General features: G+C 40.3%; 1 protein-coding gene across 13 annotated transcripts in view; it reads right to left on the minus strand.

Annotated features, from left to right (window-relative positions):
• Positions 1-20887, minus strand: part of ZBTB20 (zinc finger and BTB domain containing 20) — a 492314-nt gene that overhangs the window by 112431 nt on the left and 358996 nt on the right. For all 13 annotated transcript variants that reach the window (XM_074852862.1, XM_074852854.1, XM_074852881.1 and 10 more), the window contains one exon: positions 7030-7084. The gene's annotated coding sequence lies outside the window, so the exon portion shown is untranslated. The remainder of the gene's footprint in view (positions 1-7029; positions 7085-20887) is intronic.

The raw sequence follows: 20887 nt of genomic DNA on the forward strand, positions 1-20887 counted from the left end.
GCTGGCACGTTGTATGTACCAGGATGACATCCATCAAAACAGAGCCATGCCAGGATGGAAGGTGAAGACAGTGCCACAGAAGTCACAATATAAGGTATCAATGTGAGATTAACTTGCAAGCTCCAGAAGAAATGATCTGCCAGCATACTTTCAACAAGTTAAGAAAAAAACCAGGATTTTTGACAATCTTCCCTGAGGCATGCCTCAGTCTACAGGTAATTCAATGGCTAAAATTGTTACCTTTCCATTAAAGTTCACTGGAAGAAAAGCTGCGTTTTTGTTTTAGCCTTCTGCGGCAGAATTTAATTAGTGTCGTAACTAGACCACGCTAAGCACGCACGGACATTCACGCAAGAAATTTACACTAAAGACCAAAACTCGAAGGATATGTTAAGTGCAAAAATTGAAAAACAGTTTCTGAAACACATCATTCTTTGGGGTTGGTTATAAGCTGATCACACATAGGAGGTTTCCTTCGCAACCTTCAGTGCGTATTGCAGAGCATCCAGAATGTAACACATTAATTTTTGCCTTTTATGTAAAAGTGGATTTACTGCAAAAAGTGAAATTCAATTAATTCCTTTTACAGACATCTAGGATAAGTGAACACAGATGAATGTGAAGTTTAAACACACATCCAGATCCAAATGTTGCAACTGATCCTTACTTTGGTGATTGGGTGAAGCATGAATACCTTTAAATTGTATGCTATTTGAAGTTGGGATTCCAATTTTGTCTCTGAAAAATCAAGCTGTTTAGCATATGCTTAAGAAGCTAAAACATTAGAAAACAGCATTCAGAAAACTGATACAGCTATTCTATTAAACCTCAGTATGATGGAATAGGAGAGAGTGAGATCTATTCAAACCCAAAAGCATTTGCTTTTGGTGGTGTGCAAAAATCTAATATTTTGGGCATGCAAACATATGAAATGAAAATATTACCTGGGGGGCTGAATATGTGAACCTTATTCAGCATGATATTATCCCAAATGATGGAAAGAAGCAGCAGTGAACAAGAACTTCAGAGGAAGAAAACATTATTTCTTAATACGCTGTGAATGTTTTATGTCTAAGAGTTCCCATTCCTACCAAGAGGTAAAACAGCCCTCATGAAGCATGGCCTGAAGACTAATCACATGTTTTGACACGTACACCTGTGTAATGGCACACAGCTAAACTACGTGGCAGATGGCTTTCGTTTCTTTTTTAAGTGGGAGAAGCAGAGAGAAAAAGGAGATGGAGGAGCTGCGCTTACAAGCTCATTTTCAATCGCGGTGTCCTAGGACATTCAGCATTAATATGGAGATGTGGTCTGGCATTTAGACCTCTGTGAGTATTCCTATTTTGATGCCAGTTTCAGTAGTCGAATCTATGTTTTGATCAAGAGGTGACTTTTGGGAAACCACTTATTTCTGGGTATCCAGTTTTATACTAACCACTCCTCCAGTGCCACTTGCTCTCGGTACCATTTTTACCTTCTGTCTGGCGTGTACGTTTTATGGAGACAGGTTACTGTTAAAGCAGGGTGCATCAAAGAAGATTTCTGCATAAGGAGAAGGACTGACAATACATTTCAGAAAAAAGAGACGTTTGGAGATATAACTAGAATAGCAACATCCTTGCCACACTTGGAAGATAATTTACCATAACCGCAAAGGGAATATTCTGAAAAACTCTGCTCCACTCTGTAGTTGTGCCATTTTGCACAGTGATTTCAGACCTAACAAACTGGCCTGTCTTAATATTTTGATGGTTGGTGTTCAAACTGTTGTAGGAAATGCTGCTACTGATTCAGCAAGGTGGTCTTTTCCATCCGAATATATTAAATTATGCCAGTGTGGGGTAAAAGCACACCGAACAACTGCATTTTCTTTCTGTCCCTTTCTTTTTCTAGCTAAATCAAAAATATTATGCTCCTAGAACTGTCTAAAGACTTTTTTTTTTTTCCCTGCTGTAATCTATTTCAAAAAAGATAACACTCAATACATTTTATTACACTAATTAGATGAAAAATAACCCAGAACAAAAAGATCTCTAGTAAGCAAAATAGCAGAAAGGTGTGACATTTTCAGCTGTCATGCTGGCCAATCTTAAATTCAATTTCATCCAACTTCAGTGGATATCTTGTAGGTATTACAATTAGAAAGCAGGCTGCATGCATGCCTCTGTTGTAATCCACACATCAACTGCACAGCTACACGCAGCCATTATTGCTTGTTAAATAATTTGAACGGTAACACCTAAACTAATGCTTGAATGAAAAACTAGTATCAAGTTTTGTCCTTTTTTTTCAACCTGACTACTACTCTGGTTTTTTGGATATTGGGTGTATTTTTATTAAAGATGTTTTAGAACAAAACCATGCACTTTGTCAGATATTTTTAAAATAAAGTTGGTTTTTTTATTATGGAAATCTACTGCTTAAGTCCATTTGATGGTTATGTCTTCAGATAAAGAATAAAGCTTAAAGCTGTGGCACTTGTTCAAGAACATTCATCCCGAGGTGCATTCCCAGTTACACAGTTTGATTTCTATACACACATCAGAGCAGAATTTCTGCTTCACTGTTATTTTGAGCCTGTTTCACCATTTCTCTCATTTCCAAATGCCAAATAAAGGGCCTCTGCCCATGTTGTTCTCTTTTTTGGAACATTCCCTTCCTTCAGGAGACATATAAAAGCTGGGGAAATAATATCCCTTTCCTGTCTCAGATTGCCGTGTAGGTGACCATTCCCTTCCAACATTACTCCTTATTTTCAGAAGCAGATCAACTGATTCTCCTGGATAATTTACATGTCTATTTATTATATTAATTATGATAATTCTTGAAAAATGCTAACGCTTGAAAGCTGTTGTAAACATAAGGCTTATTACATCTAGACTTTTTTGGCATTTTGCAAATGTTCACTTTTGATTCATGAGTAAGCTTGACCTGGAGGTTATTATCCTCCTCTGAAGTAATGGAGAGCTTCTCAAGAAACCTGAGAAGAGAAAAGATGCCTCCTCCCTCTTCCTGATGTAGCAATCACGGTTGTTGTTCCTCATCTGCAAAACAATACTGAGCACGCTAACCAAATAAAGGAATTCAGACGGTGCTAATTAGTTGCTATTTCACGATGATGTTTCAGAGTGCTAACAGATGACAGTTTGGTGGTGAACAAGTACCAACAGCAGGGACACATACATAGATATCAAAGAAGATTTGAGCATCATCATGTCTGATAAAGCAAATACGTATTCTCAGAAACTGGCAACTGGCAGGCTGGAATACTGCTGGGTGTCTTTTGACATACAAATCACTGACCATATGATGGATAGTTCTCATAACTATGATGAGATCAGTAAGATGCTGCTCAGCTTCCCTTAGGTCATCATTACTTGACCGAATATGTCTTCATGAAGCTGAGGAATAAATGGCACTTTTTTATTCTCTCTCACTCTCTTTTTTTTTTTTTTTTTTTTTAAACAGGATGTCAAATAACAAGGATTAGAATCAGTGTTGAATCTAATAGGAATGATGCTGGAGTCCAATACAATCTGGTTACATCAGAAACCAAGGAAATGGACAGATGTTCATGGTATTAGGTTAACATGTCCTGCAACTTCTTTGAATCTGGATCATTTTTGGGCATTTCTGATTCGCACTTACTGAAGCTAACAGCAGATAACTCTTCAGTAGTGCATGGGTTCCACCTGAACAGGTAGTGCTCTGGAAGTAAAAAAAGTGTCCTACTGTAGCTCTTTATCCTACTGTAGCTACCTATCTTACTTGTAAAACACCTTAGTATTGTTGATACTGTTACATGCTGTTGACAATATGATATAAAGCCTCAAGTCCGGTTGGAAGACTCTTCTTCCATGAAAAGGTTGATTTTTGACATAGAATCCACCTGCTTCTCTCAAACTCCTGAGGACTTTCAGGTGGAGCAGAGATTAATTGTATTTCTCTTAAGTGGGAATATCGTTTGGGGGAGAGATCCATGAAATCCTTCTACCTCCAAAACCTTGATGTCATATAGTCAGACAGACACGTGTGCAACCTTGGGAAGGAGGAGGAAGACGACTGAATCATCGGCAAGTTGTGGGTAGGGGTATGAGAGCCCAGTACTGGGTACTGCGACAGAGGGCAGAACAAGTCAGTTATTATCTCTAGATCAGAAACATGCTTGACAGGTACCGTTAACAGCTTCTAATGTAAAGATGTCCCAATTCTACTTTTTCTGATACAGAAAAGAATTCAAAGTATCAGTAGCCTGAAGGACCTATCTTCCAGAGACAAAGGAGAGAACCAGTACAAACAACACAAACTTTATGCACACGTCCAAAATAAAGTGAGGCTCCTACAGAGTTTGCTAAATTGTGAAGGGAGAAGCACAAAGAAGCCCTTGGCTGTGGAATAAGCCTGACTTAAAGAAGCAAGAAAGCGTGTGACTCTAGTATTACAGGTCAAGAAACAAAGGCAGACAGATGGGAAACAACTTATGCACAGTCACACAGCAAAGCACTGTCGGAGAGGGATTGCAGCTCTGGGTTTCCACACATCTGTCTACCTACCTACCTACCTACCTGCCTATCTACCTACCTACCTGCCTACCTACCTACCTACCTGCCTACCTACCTATCTGCCTATCTACCTACCTACCTACCTGCCTACCTACCTACCTACCTGCCTATCTACCTACCTACCTGCCTACCTACCTACCTACCTACCTGCCTACCTACCTACCTGCCTATCTACCTACCTACCTGCCTATCTACCTACCTACCTACCTGCCTACCTACCTACCTGCCTACCTACCTACCTACCTGCCTACCTACCTACCTACCTACCTACCTACCTACCTGCCTACCTACCTTTGCTGCTTCTGCCTAAACTGCCTTGTGCTGCAGAGGTAGAACAACGATAAACCGGTGCCTTTGTGCAAATGTTGAAGGCACATGGTCCCTGCCACACACAGAAATGGTTCTGCCACTGCTGCAGGAAGTGTTAACATAAGCGGTGTGCGCTTCATGTCCCTGAGTATCATTAACACTTTTTATCAATATTATGAAGTTCTGCAACAAAAATAATAGGATTTGTCAGGGGCCGTTATGAACCGCCCCTGCTGGATAAATACATAATACATGATGGCAAAGGTCTGATGAGACTTTAATCAATTGCCTTTCCGAGTCAAATAAATGTCACATTAGACGTAAGCCATGTTGCATTCTGTGGGGGCCTCTGCTCCCCTTGTCTCACGGGCCTGACACTGCCACGGGGAGCTATGCACGCGCATAGACTCCTACTTATTTGTAGCAAATATATCAGAGCAAAACTGGAACAGCATGTTGTAAATTACAGATTTGGGACACCTTATAATGAAAGGCAAAGGGGAAAGGAAAGAAATATGGGGACACCATAGGCATGATAGGTCAGCTCAAATACATCTCCTTGGTAGCCGGCATTGTCATACCACCTTCTGCAGTCACTGCAGCATATCTCATGTTTCTGCCCACAGGGCAGGGGAGAAGGAGGTGTGCCGTTTCTTTCTGCACTGCAAAAGTAGTGAGTCAACTTTAGATGTTAAAGTCACATATTTTAGGTTTAGTATCAGGAAAAGAAAGCTCTTTGATTGTTTCAGCATGCACCTGAAAAAATTATGAACGTCCATTTGCACTTTAGCATCCCTTTGAAGAAATTCCAACAACCGAAACACAACTTGAACATAAATTTGCAGGTTTAATTCCTCTCCCAAATATGAAAGAGCTATTTTTCTTACTGTGCTATGATTTCTTTCTTTTTTTTTTTTTTTTTTTTTTTTTTTAAATTCCAGGCAGTACTTTAACAGTCATCTACTTTCCTCTCTGAACGGGTAAGAGACATGAATTTAAACTGCAAAATGGAGATCTAAAGTAACACAAAGTCTAGGCATATTTGGACATGGAGTTCTAAACCGAAATTTAAAAGCCCTCATTATTTCTGGCATTCACTAAATAGCTCCAGCTTGGACATCCCAAAACAGTGACTTAAAATGCTGGTGGACATTTGGAAAACTTTAGTCTGTCTTTACTTAACTATAGTAAATATTATGAAGCGGTAGTGCTATATTTCCCTTTATATCACAACAAGAAGCATCATTGTTTTAAAAACACTACATTTCACTGCCAATATGTATGAAGGAATCCCAACAAAACGCAAACTTTTGTTCCAAATACACAAAACTGTCACGTGTCAGAACCTGGCAAAATTAAAACACAAATGATAACAAACTCTCCCAAAGGTTCCATCCCGTAACCCCCTCAAAAAGGAAAAAGCACAACTTAAAACACTGAAAATTTTAATTCTTCCTGTTCTGGGTCTAATAAGCACAATTATCTGGAACAATACAGTTTTTACTTCAATGAAATGGTCACCAAATTGACAAACTACATAGCAGCAGCCAAACTCAAGTGAATGAGACCAGGTGAAAAAAGAATCCTACATAACATCTTCCAACAAAACCACTAACAGATTTCTATTCCCGATACTGTTAAAGAGAATACACCATATTTAGTCTACCCAGATAAAAAGAGCAGGTCAGTATTAGGCAGGAGAGCACATAGGACTGGGTAAGAAAGGGTCCCATGCTACAAGGTCAGATTTCAGCAAGGACAGGTTGAAATTCTAGTTGACTGGTTTTTTATACTTGTTTTATGCTTGCATAGCATAGAATATTATATGCTTTATTCTGAATCAGAGCACAACAGCATAATGCCCATCACAACACGTATACCCTCAAATATAATACCAATCCTCCACATTGCCACCCAGAAATGCACATATAAATTCCAGACCAATCAATCACACAACGTCACTGAACTAAGTCCGAGTCCCATCAGTTGACACTGCATTAAAATCCTGGACTGATGCATTAGAATAAAAACTCAGTGCTGAGTCCTGTGGCCACGAGGAGCAACACAAGGGTTCTGGGCTGAATCGGATGGAACTTGAACAAAATGCACAACTCGTATCAATGAAAAGTATAAAATGCTTGGTATAAATACTTACAAAAGAGACAGGAACGGTTCCTTCAGAGGAAGGCCACAAACTGATGGTGAGTGATCTGAGAAGAAAAGGGAGAAAGAAAAAAGGAAATTAAGAGATGATAAACACACTAAACAACACCAATATACACCAGGGATCTAGGAGACTCACAGATGGTAGCAGTTCCCACAGGGGAGAGAGAACAAAAAAGTGTTGTAAATTCACAAACTGCAGGAGTCTCGGAAGTTTTGAAATTACCTGACCCCAAAACTATGTAGATAAGAAAACTGGTAATGGCTGCGCAGCCTTTCAGTCCTGGGATAATTCCAAGCCAGCAGAGCCTAAATATCCTCCAATGGCTGTTCAATAGTCTCCGTGAAATAGGCTTGTGGCTCCTATGGACAAATGCTCTTATCACAAAAACACTGCCATATTTGAACGGCATCCTTCTTAGCAGTCATGCCAGATGATACAGGCCTCTGAAACAGAACTCGCCTTCTTGATCCTGACCTTCACAGAAGAGGGGTTAGGCATATTATTAGGGCTGAAGATGCTTACATGACGGCTGATAGCTGCACAGAAAAACTGTGTTGTCTTAGTTCCTTCTGTCGACACAGTATCTCTTAGACTTGACAGATTTGTCACCCTGAGATCCCTAAGAAAAGAAATGGCTGCATGAAACTGGAATGGCTAAAGGATTGCAAACTTCCAGTAGACTGCACTTCTAGTTTCCAAAGTCTACTGTGGAGTATCTAAGCTTTATTGCCAATACGTTTTCCAAAACATATCAACCTGGGATGAAGTGATAGAGAAAATGAATCAAAGCCTGATGCTCTGAATTGTAACAAGCAAGATACACCCCTGTTGGATAAAAAAAAACAACAAAGGGAGATGCCCCCCAAATGTTCAAATCTAGAAATCAGCCCTGTCGCCCCTTCCCTTCACCAAGCTGAAAGAAATTCAGGTAGTCAGACCAGATAGTGCTCTCCAAAAGTTTGCTATCAGGGGACCAGGAGCACAGTGGACAAAGATGATGGGATTCATGTGGTGTACTGAAGTACTTCAGTCAAGACATGGCCCTCACCTACTGTTTCCTGTCCAGTTACAGGGACAGATTAGCTCTATCATTCCTCAGAGCAATTAAAAATATTCAGAGAAATACAAACCTAGATAGTGAAGGAAAAGCAAGGAGCTGTCACAGGAGAGAAAGAGGGAAGGCAGGCAGAAGATCCGTTTAGATTTGTAGCTATTATTTGTGGGAATTATGGGCCTGGTAGAGAAGAGCATGAGAGAAAGCATATCTAGTGGTTGGTCATCTGAAAGGGAGGTGGAAGAAATTCAGCAAAGAGCAGAGAGAATCATAAAAACTGCAGGGCAGTAAATAAGATGCTTATAGCATCCTTTGGATAGGCTGCCCAGAGAGGCCCTGTTTAACAGCAAATTTCTCTTTAAAGAAGCTGACTGCTTCCACATGTAAGGAAGATTTGCATGAGATAGATGACAGGATGGATTCTGCCCAGACTGAAAAGCTGAAATGCCAAAAGATGAAAAGAAGGGCAAGATCAGGCTAGTGGAGAGCAGGTCGCTATTTATCTTACTTTCAGGAATCCATTACTCTGATGAACTTTAACAGGGAAGTTCTGGTGGGAAAAAACTCCTTTGCTAAGCATGTATCCCTTATTTTCCTTTTACATTGCTCCCGAAGATTTAACCATGATGCCCACAGACACATCTGCAATAGACTATAATCGAAAGACTCTCAGCGGGTGGTAGTTGGGAAGCTTTTCTTCCAGGGTTTTGGGCAGATGGGACAGTGAGCTGCACACCATGGAAGAACCTGAGACAAGAGTCTGAGCCAAAGAATGTGTCTTGGAGCCCAGGACTTTAAAAAAAAAAAAACACAACTAAAAAAAAAAAAAAAGTGGGAGGCATTCAGCATGGGAAAAAAAACAAAGAATGGAAAATTTTAGGCCGAGTGGTTAGAGTTTGGCTCCATTATAAGCAACATAAAACAAGTTCTCTTAAGGGAAAGCGTCAAGCAACTTTGATGACATGGATGCCAAAGAATTCTACAAATTATGACCTGAGACTCTGGAGGTGCTGAGTAATGACTTACACCAACATTACCGTTGAATTTGCTATAAGAAGTGAACAAGATTGTCATACCTAATTAGAACCGTAGGGTAATTTTAGACAGGCACAATATACTAGAAGCTGCAAACTAGAATCTGGCAAACCACCAGAACTGAAACACCATAATTTTTTAAATGATCACAATTGGTCTGGCACTTGATTACCAGTTTTGTTCAAAAGAAAACACACAAAAACAAAACTTTCCATGTAAAGTATTGGAAAAACAAAGATGTGTCTAAGGAAACTCTGATTCATTCCAGGTTAGATAACTGCAGAACACGTATGCGGGAGAGAAGTGGGCCAAATCCTGTTCTCACTGCCCTGTACAATCATGCTGACTTAATTGAAACCATGAGCAGAACCTGAACCATTAAAACGCTGGGGTGAAACTTTTCATCATACGGCACTGTTTGTCACTAGAGACATATTTAACCCAATTACATTAGATTAACACAGTAGATTTCTTCAAGATATACTATTATATAATATAAAAAAATGAAGTCTAAGAAAGCTGACTCTTTTCCCCAGGTCTCCATGTTATAAGCAGAATAATTACCAGTCTCTATTTATGTCATTTGTTTTCAACCCAGTATGGCTCTATTTGGTGGGGTGGACAAAGGGAATCCACTGATCTTTTTCATATTGAATTCCTAGTGTTAATTAATCATTATTACTTGGAAGCTGTTTTGGCCATTGGACAGAATAGCCAGGGGCTAATCTTAAGCCTACCCTTGCTTCACTGCAGTCAGATTCTGCCCACTTTCTTTGCTTCGTGAATAAATTCCATTTAAATCACAAATGCTAAGAGGCAAGCAAGGCCTAAATGTTAAGGATATTTAGGAATCTGTCCTCCCTTGAGTTTAAAGAGAATAAGGTTCCTAAACACTGAAGAATTTCTATTTGTGGGGAGCTAAAGATGGTGAAATCCAGTCATACGAGTTACATTATATAAGCAGGTAATTGATTTATGAGGCTAACTACAATTTTCAAAAGTGACTTAGGCATTCATGGCAAAGTCCATTGGAAGTCAGTGAAATTTTGGCTGTAAACCACCTGGGGACTTGAGAATATTTCACCTTGTTTAGCTTAAGCACTTCTTACTTCCAACAAAATTAACATCTTAAGTGCCAAAGTAATTTTTGCAATTGGCATTCAGCTGCTTCTTACAATTTATTCACTAAATGGCTTGAGTTAACCTGCTTGAAGTGCCTTTTTCTTAGAAGTAAATTGGGACAGCGATTCCGCCCCGTTTCTGCAAAGTGATTTAGGATCTCTCTGATGTAACGCACTACCAAAGTGAGAAACGTTATTCCTTCAGCCCCTAGGCTGGCAAGAAGCAGGCGAATTCTGAACTGCTTTAAGCAGGGAGGACTGGCAATGGATTCAGATAATCCTAAAGTGACTTCTCTAGCCTCAAAAGATTTTCACCCTTTACCGATACGGAAACAGTGAAGGGTGCAGCTTTATCATATGTAATCTACTCAGTGAATTGGATCTAAGATGCTGCGTCTTGTCACCCCTCTCCTCCTGGATGCACTGCACCTGCTCAGTATCTAAACTAGAATTTAATCCCAGTAGAAGATAAAGAAAATGATTTACTAGAGAATTCCTCAGTTCGGAGGGGGCCAAACAGAGCCAGTGCCACGACGGGGGAAGAAAGTGAAGAGAAGACTCAGCTGAAATTCAGTGGAGCCCTCTAAATGATCTGAGGGGGCAAAGAGCCTGCACTGCATCTCTGACACAGCAGAGACAGATTACAGTAAAATTAAATTGAGGATTTTAGTGGATATAATTGTTGGTTTTATATATTAATGAACAACAATAATACGTGATTCTAAACTGAATACCAGGTTTGACATTTAATCTGAGCGCTCATACTACCCATAAATGTTCATAAACGTCACAAGACCCCTACCCTTTGATTGAATTACAATCTAGTATGCAATTTAGGAAACACGGATTAATCTACATAGATTTATATTTCTGCAGGTTACATTGTTATTTGTTGATTTATACCCTTTTCCCCTAAGTGTCCTTTCCATTGAGAATCCAGGAAAATACATGCAAATCTTTAATAGGAGAGCAGTTCAAAATCCAGTGACTAGTAGCAGATGGAAACTTGCTTCAGTGAAACCTATGCTAATTATCATTTGCTTTTTGAAGTCACCTCTGCTAATGGCCAGCAAAATCTTAGTCCCTGTGATATTTCCTATTACCTTCACATTAACTCTTACTACAGCCAGCAATCGCCTAACACGCTGCTTGTCAATGCTCTGCAATTAAAGTGCCTTTCAATCAGTTTGCTGAGGGATCCAGAGATGGAAACTGCTTTAATATTAGGAGTTAATTACAAGAATGCAGAGGAAGGCAGTCGAATGTTATGTTAGCGTACCAGAAATACGACAACGCCTTAGCCACAGATGTCACATGCAAGGTAAGCAGCCACATCAGGAAAAGTAACATGGCAACGGATAGAGGAAAATGATCTCCAAGTTCTCCTTTTCCTTTTTTTTTTTTTTTGACTGGGGTCATGCTACTTGAGGTGACAACCTCCTTTAGCAGCTAAAATTTCTGGAATTTCACTGTCACCTGTATTAACAGGCTACATAGAGCAATGGTGTCTACTTGGGGACTGACAATGACACCTACTCAAACAGTGAGTCGCAGCACGGGAATGGTCCAAAAGGTTGATGAGACAACAGCGCTTCTGAAGATCCTGACCTCTGTGGAGGCACAATCCAGCTCCCTTTGAAAACAACCAAGTCTTCTCAAAGGGTTAATGGGGCAGGTTCCTCTTCTTCCTCTGCATCTTTAGCTCTGTGTGCCTAGAAGAGGAACAGCTCCACAGCCCGCCCTTGTCCTTGTGGATTCATTCATTCATACAAGACCGAAGAGAAGGGCTGGCTGCTCTATCTAATAAGAAAGGAAATGACCATCACTCGGTTGAGTTAGTGCTAGGGAACTGATGAACTGAGGAGATGGTGTTACAACTGACAGCTTACTGCACTGAGGGAGAAATCACAAATGGGAGAGGATACTGCAAATTCAGCTTGAGGGTAGTTATATGGCCATGTGCCAACTTTTAGTCTACGATACCGAAGAATCAAAATAAAATGATCTTTGAAAAAAGACAAGGAGTTTTTGTACGTACATTAGAATTAAGGTATGTCTGTATGCATTGGAACACACACATGTATTTTGGTTATGTATCATTAAAGAATTTGAAAAAAATCTACTCAACAGCAGGTGCACACACTCTTTTTAATGAAATAAACAGTCAAATTGTGGTTCTGTAGAGAATGCAATGATGACTTGAGAACAATTCTGAATCAGAATTTACCAATAATACTTCCATCACTCATTTTCCAAAGACAGAGTTTGTTTAGCAGCTACAGTCCACAGAAGATAACAGAAAAGGCAACTTTCTTCCTCTCTCAAACTTGAACACAGAAAACCCTGCAGTTTACCTTACCACGTACTGTAAACAATTTATGATATAGCTATAGCTTGTATTTTCTTTAATTAGTATATAACTATTCAGTATCATTGTTAAATTTGCACCAGAAAGTGTAGTAAAAGGAGACTTTTTTTAAAATTTTATTTTTTGCCATTAAGAATAGCAAATTAAGAAATAAGTACGGGGAAAAGGAGACTTTAAATGTGCGTTACACATGCACACACACTAAAATGCTTTTATAAACCTGAAACTTCACAGACCCTTAACTAGAAAATACAAAAGAAAAGTCTTGATGGAATAGATTTTTCAGCACACTGCTTGCCAGGAAGGCTGGATAATATTATGTTTTGATAAGACAAAAGAAATTAATCCAATCAAAATTTGTACTTTCATGTATATGTAAGCTAATTCAAAAAGACATCAAGTCAAGGGGCTGACTCAGTCCACAGGTAACTCAGCCCAAAATAAGTCCTACCAGCTGTTCTCAGTGAAAACAATGAGATAGATGAAATAAGAAAAGGAATCTTTTACATCTGCAAACTGAACTCTAATTAACATCCATCGGAGGTCTCCAGCTCCCTAAGAAGAACTTCAGTCAAGAAAAGTCTCTATACAAAGCACCTCTGAGGAAAACATCTTTAAAACAAGAGCAGGAGAGCTCGCTGGAATCAACAGCACATTATGGTTTCGGCAGCAGTTCCTTTGTGGGGCTCAGGGTAAGAGCAAAACTAGCAAAAAGTGAAAAGAAGTTTAAATATATTCTTGTTTTATAATCTCAACAGCATTTTGAGCAAGCATCTTGACTTCAAGATGGCCTGAAATGGTACTACTTTTAACTTTCAGCAACTCTAACCACTGACTACGTCTTTAAGAAATTTGTAAAAATATGTTAAACCAGGACATTTCATTGGCAGGTACTTGGCCACCGCAGCCTCACGCAGCTCAGCCTACTGGCAGAAGGAAGCTGCCCACCACCACCTTTCCAGTGCCACCTCATTGTCCCTTCCCTGCTGTCCACCACTGCCCCAGAGGGGTGCACAGACAAGGCAGCCAGTGCTTCTCCGGTGCTAGGGGACTAATTCTGGGAAACAATATCTGGGAAGGGGTGGCCACTGCCAAGATAACTCACGCCACCTACTTCTGACCGCCCAAAGGGGCTATAGGCCAGGCTCACTGCTCTGGTGCACGCTCCTGCCTATCGTCTTTCCAGCGTCCCTGGTGCTCTTCCCTTGTTGCGTGGCTGTGCGTGCTCCCATCAAGAGACAGTAAAGGAGCAAAGTTGGCCCTGGAAAAGATGGTGATTGTGATGTGACTGGGTTGTTCCTGCCCAGCTTACAGCCTGTTCTCTGTTCACTCTTGGAAAAGAAGAAAAAAAGATCAACTGCTGACCGGATGAGTTGTCTTTGTGGTCCATAAACATTTCCATTTTACAAAATATTTTGTGTTGGCTACTCTTGGCACTTGGCATTCAGCTTTGAAACCTTAAAGAGAAGAAAACAGAAAACATATCTACCTAAATATACAAGGATATACACCTAAAGGTTCTGTCTGTCTTTCAGGATCATACCCTAAAAATTACGTCTTGGATCTGCGCACGCCTGTAGGTGAACCTCCTGTTCTGAGGCAGCGTGGTTGAACTGGCAGCTCACAAGCTAGATCTGCTGCCTTACACCATAGCCACATCAAGTCATGCCCTCCTTAACGCAAGCTGGATAAGCAGAGAAGCGTATCTTCCGCTTCCCTGCTTGGAGGTTTGCAGCTCCAGTGCACGGTCCACGTTCCCTGCACCCTCTCAAGTACCTGTCCTGAATTCAGCAGTGCCAAAACTGGGCTATACAACATGAGAAGGTACAATCAAAAAATATTGAACTATTTAAGCAGACTAAACTTAAAGTAAACAAAATGTTAAGCTGAGAAAGTACACTTCTAGAAACTAAAAGCATCTGTATTAATAATAGCAATTAGTGAAGTTTGTCTAATATTAATAAGGAGATAATTGCTATAAAACCTAGTGATACATACAAATAAGTTACTGATGTGAGGATGTGACCCTGGAAAATGAGTTTAAGTTACCGGTTGGGAGCTTTCTATTGCTAATTATTATTTTCTTTCTGGGTATTCATGTTCCTCCAGGATGATCTGATAAATCTAGTGCTCTAAACGGTATCTTTGGATCATATGTGGTCCCAAGAGCCATGACACTCCAGTGTACTTTGTGCAATTTATTTCCAAAGTGATATGTGCTGACTCTCCATAATATTTCTTTCATTTTAACATCTGACTAACATTCAATTTGGGACATAAGTACTCCGATATATCATTTTTTGCTGAAGGCACTGCAGATCAGAACTAAAGGGCACTGACTGAGTTTGTGAGTATCATGAGGCTCAGAGAACAGGGTGGGCTGGAGTTGGGGGCACGGCTAAGCCTGAGCTCCAAGGGAACTGGAGGGTTGCACAGGCATGTGGGGGTCTGCACTATCCACAGGTGCTGGGGGGCAAAGGGTATGAGCAGAGCTCTGGCAAGCCCCAGGCTAGGGTTACATTGGACTTTAAGACTCCAGCTTGCTGTCTTTGGTAAGAGCTGCATGGTTTAGGACTTGAATGTGAGGGTGTCTGTTAAATCAGGAGCAAAGAGGCAGCAAGATCATTAGGGAAAAGTGCAATTATGTCAAATTCATAGTCACAATCATTTAAAGAAAATGTCAGAATGTTTTCCTGACTCCTTATCCAGTAAAGAAATCACAACGTGACTATATGAAGACCTATAGGAAAATGCTAACCTGACAGATACCATACACAAGAGTAGCACATCTTTTAAAGGTAAGGTACCATATGGTTTGTGCTCTGTTTTTTAAAATTCGTACTGCTTCAAATATGAACTGTGTTCTTGTGATAGTATGCAACACTTGGAATGAGACTAAAAGCATTACAAGAAGAATTTCACTTGCCTTTAAACCCCTGCAGACCCACTGAAGTCACCAGGGTTACGCAGCTGCACCACTGTATGCATTGTTAAGCCCTCAGCATCTACAAAGACAGGTTAAATATGTGCTTTCTCTGAGTTTTCCAGAAGGAGAACCAACTTTTTTTTTTTTTTTTCCTAAAAGGCCGTACTTTGGAATTTGTTTTTCACCTGTTTCTCCTCACTCTATGCTTAAAATAAATCAAAACTACCTTATAAAAATCCACTAAAACGGCTTCTGGGAACAATACTCTCCATTTTATATTCAGTATGAGAACAGTGTACTGTACAGCATGCTGTTAGTTTTCTGACATGTGCCCTGAAAACTGAGTTTCAGGGAAACTAAATTTTTCATTCCTCTTTTAGCAATGGGATGGGTGGCTGAAGAGTCAAGAACGCAGCCTCTTATCACTGAACCTGATCCCTCTTATCACCAAATCTGATGCTGTTTTATGGGATCCTCTCCCTAATTCTAAGTTTTACTGCTAATATATCCAAACCACGTTCCCCCCCTTCATTCCTTGTTTTATCAGTTTAACTTCGACATGCCTCCCTCCACGACTCTCACCACCAATGTGATGCTGCAGGGAGGGGTTTTAAGTTGTGCAACAGCAGGTTAACTTAGATGGCCATTTTTCACCAACTCTTCATTCTTAACTGGAGTATCCACTGAATAATATAGACAGAGGACAACACAGGGTAGTTGACTGAATCAAATTACTGCAAAATATAATTGAAAAAGTATATGCCTTGGTCACACATAATATAAAAGAAACCACACTGTAAGTGCCTAGCAACTTTTCTGATAGGACTCACCATCTGAAGCGACACTCTGTTCCAGTCCTGAACTTCCTCTCCTGAACAACCAAACCACCTCGGGCTATCTCAGCCTGGCAATTTCATTTGCTGACCCAGTCAACAAGTAGAAATAATACCAAACCTCCCCGTTTTCCCCACAAGTATCAATACAGCTCATCCAGAGAGAAACCAACATGCCTCGAAGCTGTGGAGTTCCATATACATAGTCTCAAGAGTTTTATTTGTAAAAAACCCAAACACCGATGAGCTGAACATTACCTTTTGCTTTATAGGGAGAATTGGCCTTCTTCTCATTTTATGGAATGAAAAAAGGAAAGAAGAGAACGCTAAACTGATCTTGAAGCCGATCGATACTAAAGCAGAACTGTGAAATGAACTCACATCTTTTGATGCCCAGTTTAGAGCCTGAACCACATCAAACGAGAAAAAAAATCCTTAAAGAAACCTGAAAAGAAACCTGCATGCTCCTTTCAATGAAGAAAAGCTGATCCCTTTGATTGCTGAAGCCAAACCAAACAGCAGACACAGAGATTTTACAAAGTCTCTTAGTGGTGAGCCATAGTTTACGCTATTTATCAGCTTTCCTGCAAAGCGTAAATGTCCATTTCACAAAGACAAAACCAAAAGCAAACAATTCCAAGAACTTATCCAAACCCAGTTTACATAGTTCGCTGCATCCATTCCCTTCAGAAAAGTAAACCCTTTTTTATGGGTTGGATTTGAACATAATCATTATACCATTCTCCCAGCTCATCTAAAAACGCAACAAGTTACAGCGATCAAAAGAGGTTTATAGGTGAGTCAGTTCAAGAAGCAGCACAATAAACTGGTATTATAGTCTAAGAACGTGTCACTTCTATAGATGGACCCCGTCTCGTAAGTGATTTGCAAAGTTATATTCAATGTTAGTTTGGGAGACAAGTGGGTGGGGGAGGAAAGACTCAGATCCAAGGGATACTGTATAGCATGAGAGCAATGCTAGCTTTATTTTGCAACCCATTATTTTCATAAGAACGTGAATCAAAGAGATAAACTATGCCAATTTCTTCATAGCTGACTTGTTACAGGATATTGTTTGAGTCTTCACTAATGACTCCGTGAGGTTGGTTATTACTGTGATTAGGAGTTGGGAGGATAGAGGTCTGAGACCTTTCAAAGGAAACATTTTGTTCAGAACTGCTACAGAAAATAAAGTCAGCATTACAGTAACTTTAACAACCCAACCAGGATAATGGTCTGTGCATGCAGACAGTGCTTTTGCTATTTTAAATGAGGGAGATAAACTCCACGTAAGATGGGAGGCTGAGATAACCAGCCTCAGTCCTGGGGTTCAGAAAGCTGTCAGCTTGAGAAATATCAGTATCTGTGGAAACACTCTGGAACAGAAAGGATGGTGAAGTTATTAGTAGGTGGCAAAAAAAAAAGTGCTTTAAAATTTGCTTTTGGTTTGTGGCACAGATAAATAAACTATGGAATCTGAGATGTTTTGATACCCTTGGTAGCCTATTGAGGTAGATTTTGGTTTTTTTCTTTTTATTCAAAAGCAGGCCGTATGCAATGCTATTCTGTTCTGACAGTTATCCCCAAAAGACCAGTGGCCATGCCCATCACTGAGGTCGGCATGAACAACTGCTGGCTTCAGTAAGAACGAAGCAAAGAGGTAGCTCTACACCGTGTTCATTTGTAGCAATGGCAGATAAAAAGCATTCCTTGAAGACAAAGGCAGGTTTTGTGGGGTCTGGTTCCCCCCTAGATTCCTATCTGCTTTAGTCACAAAATCTTGGTTTCCTCATGCCATAAAACTGAGATTAAAATAACTCACTTCCTCAGAAGGTATGTTGTGAGGGGCTGTCCTTTTCTTTCATTATCAGCTCCGTAATTTCTCAGCTCTAGCTTTTATCACCAGCACCTAGCACCTGCCAGTGTGGCAGGACCAGAGTCAACAACGTTTGCCCAGACTCCTTTGGTACCTCTGATAGCACAAGGTATCTGGCAAAGGTATCACCATACTGGTGAACCTTCACTGCAGGATTTTGAGTCAACCATGTATCTGAGAACAATTAGAGGGTTTCCTTACTCAAAACACTCGACAATTTCCATTTCAGTGCAGGTGAAAAGGTGAAAAATATTGAGGAGAGAAATAGTCTTCTGTATCCAGAGCTTTTTAATGCACACGGATATTAACAGACCAACCGACACGCTTTAAGAGCTAAGCTGACGTCTACATCCTAAAACACTCTTGAAGAAAAGTTATGGACTAGACTAATGAGCAGAGTCTACTGAGAGAGCTATATGGAAAATGCTTGTGTTTCCTCAAAATACGTTTTCCTGGGGACCGGTCAGTGGTAAGATATACCATGTAACCTGGCAGATGATCACTGCTTTCTAGCTTCAAAGGGAAAACCGTGCAAGCAAACAACCTCCCCCATCCACACCATACGATCACTGGGAAGGATTTAATGGAATCAGCTTGTCAAAATGATGAAGCTGAAAAAGCTTTTACAGAATATGTCCATGACAAAAACTTTAGCATAACGTATATAGCGCAGAGTGGTTTTTGTCATGGCAAAAAGGAAGGAATATCATTAATTTAGACACTAAATGTAAGGTTCTGCTGAAAATCTCCATGGGATGAATCGCAGAAATACAGCCTTGACCAGACAAATGGAGCCAGGCAAGTCCCAGTTCTTGTTAGAAGTTATCGAAAGTGCAATTGAGTTTTTAAAGTCTGTCATCTCTGGGAGATGATAAGAAAAGGGTTGGGCTGTTTTCTTCAGATCTACAAGCATCTGGCTACAGTCTTGCTGAGGCATACACATGATTGGAATCGAAAATGAGCTCTTTTAAAAGTGCTTCTTAAAGGGACCCTATTCATACGCAGTACTTTCTCCCCAAATCTTTTATGGGAAAAAAGCTCATTACGGTCACACAGACAAATGCTGTATAATCTTTCACCCTGTCCACTAGCAACGTGTTCAATCCAATTTACAGCACTTCCCGCTATTCTAGTTCTGGACTCCCCACACAGCTCTCCTAAATGCATACCCATCCTGACCCACTGCTCCCCACCCGCTGCTCTTTCAATTTCAGGCTTCCCTGGAGCACTGACTGCCATTCATGCCTAATAGCAAGGTGGAGCAACTTGATTATACAACTCTGAAAAGTGAAATTTCTGTGCCTTTTGTGCTCAAACGCCATAATTAAGACACATATTATTGTATGTTGGAATGCTCTGAGATAAGGATGAGAATGGCCTTCGCTTCAGGAAATGACATTTTGTACCCATGACAATTTATATTCATCTAAGAAACAAAAGTTTCTGATTGAAGCTCCTTTAAACTCCTTCCCAGCTTGCTGACGGATCTATCCCTGCTCTTTGCATCCACTTCCACGTCAGCACTAAGGGAAGTAGGGGCTGGCAATTAGCAGAGAGAAATTTTCAAGGAATCATTTACTTGGCTAATTCATGTCCTTGTCTGCTTTTGGAAAGTCCACCAGCAGATTGCCATTTTTTTTCAATGCAGCCTATTCTTTTCACCTACCTTGGGCAATGCTGTTCACTAAGCATATACAGTCTGCTTCAAGTACTTGACATTTGAGGCAGGGGTGCATAGGTGGGATCAAGCAATGCAATAGCTCACGTTACAGAATAGACATACAGCAATTTTTTTTTTTTTTTTCTCCTGACTGGATTAATATTAAACCCTTGAGCCCTCAAACCATGTACTCAAGTTTGTGCTTAACTTCAAACGTGTGAATGCAATGGGACTCAAGCATGTAATTAAAATTTAACCTTTACTTCAGGTTCCATTTAACAGAAATGGACTTGTGCATGTCCTTAAATGGCTTGCTTCGTAGAGACAATTTATTGAGCTGAAGAAAGAACTGGGAAGAAGAGATGAAGACATCATTGGGATTTGGATTCAGTCAGGATTAGAGGGGAAAGAAATGTTCCTATGCCATTATAAAAGACAGTGACTTCTTTTGGAAGACAAAAAGCACTTTTGATGCAATACTAGATTTACTGGTATTCTATAGCTTCCTGGTTAGGGATGCAGCTTGATTTTTCTCTCACTGTTTTCACTTAAAGTAGTCGTATGTCTACGTCCACCACCATTTGCAGAAGGTCAGGCCAACTCCTGGGCCGATTCCTTTGACTGCACAAGGGAGGTGAGAAACATCTGCAGAACCATCTCTCAAAGCACTTTCAGGGTAAATACATACGTAAGCTGGTAGTTCACTACCTGAAAGCATAGGAGCACGTGATTTTTAAAGTGGGCCATTTGCTTTCACTAGAGCAAAGCCTGCCTGCTTGAATGTTTGCGCAAAGCAAACACACGAAGGGCGTGACTGCAGCCGGAGCAAACTCATTTGTAAAAGTAAGCGAATACTCATGGACTTTTGGCGTGTGTGCGCGTTAATGTCCACACAGTTGTTCTTTTATTAGGTATAAATGGCCTTTCTGGTTGACACTGAGAGACACTGCATTGGTGCTCATCCCAAGGAAAT

Source organism: Strix uralensis, chromosome 2 (assembly GCF_047716275.1).
Source record: "Strix uralensis isolate ZFMK-TIS-50842 chromosome 2, bStrUra1, whole genome shotgun sequence".
Taxonomy (NCBI): domain Eukaryota; kingdom Metazoa; phylum Chordata; class Aves; order Strigiformes; family Strigidae; genus Strix; species Strix uralensis.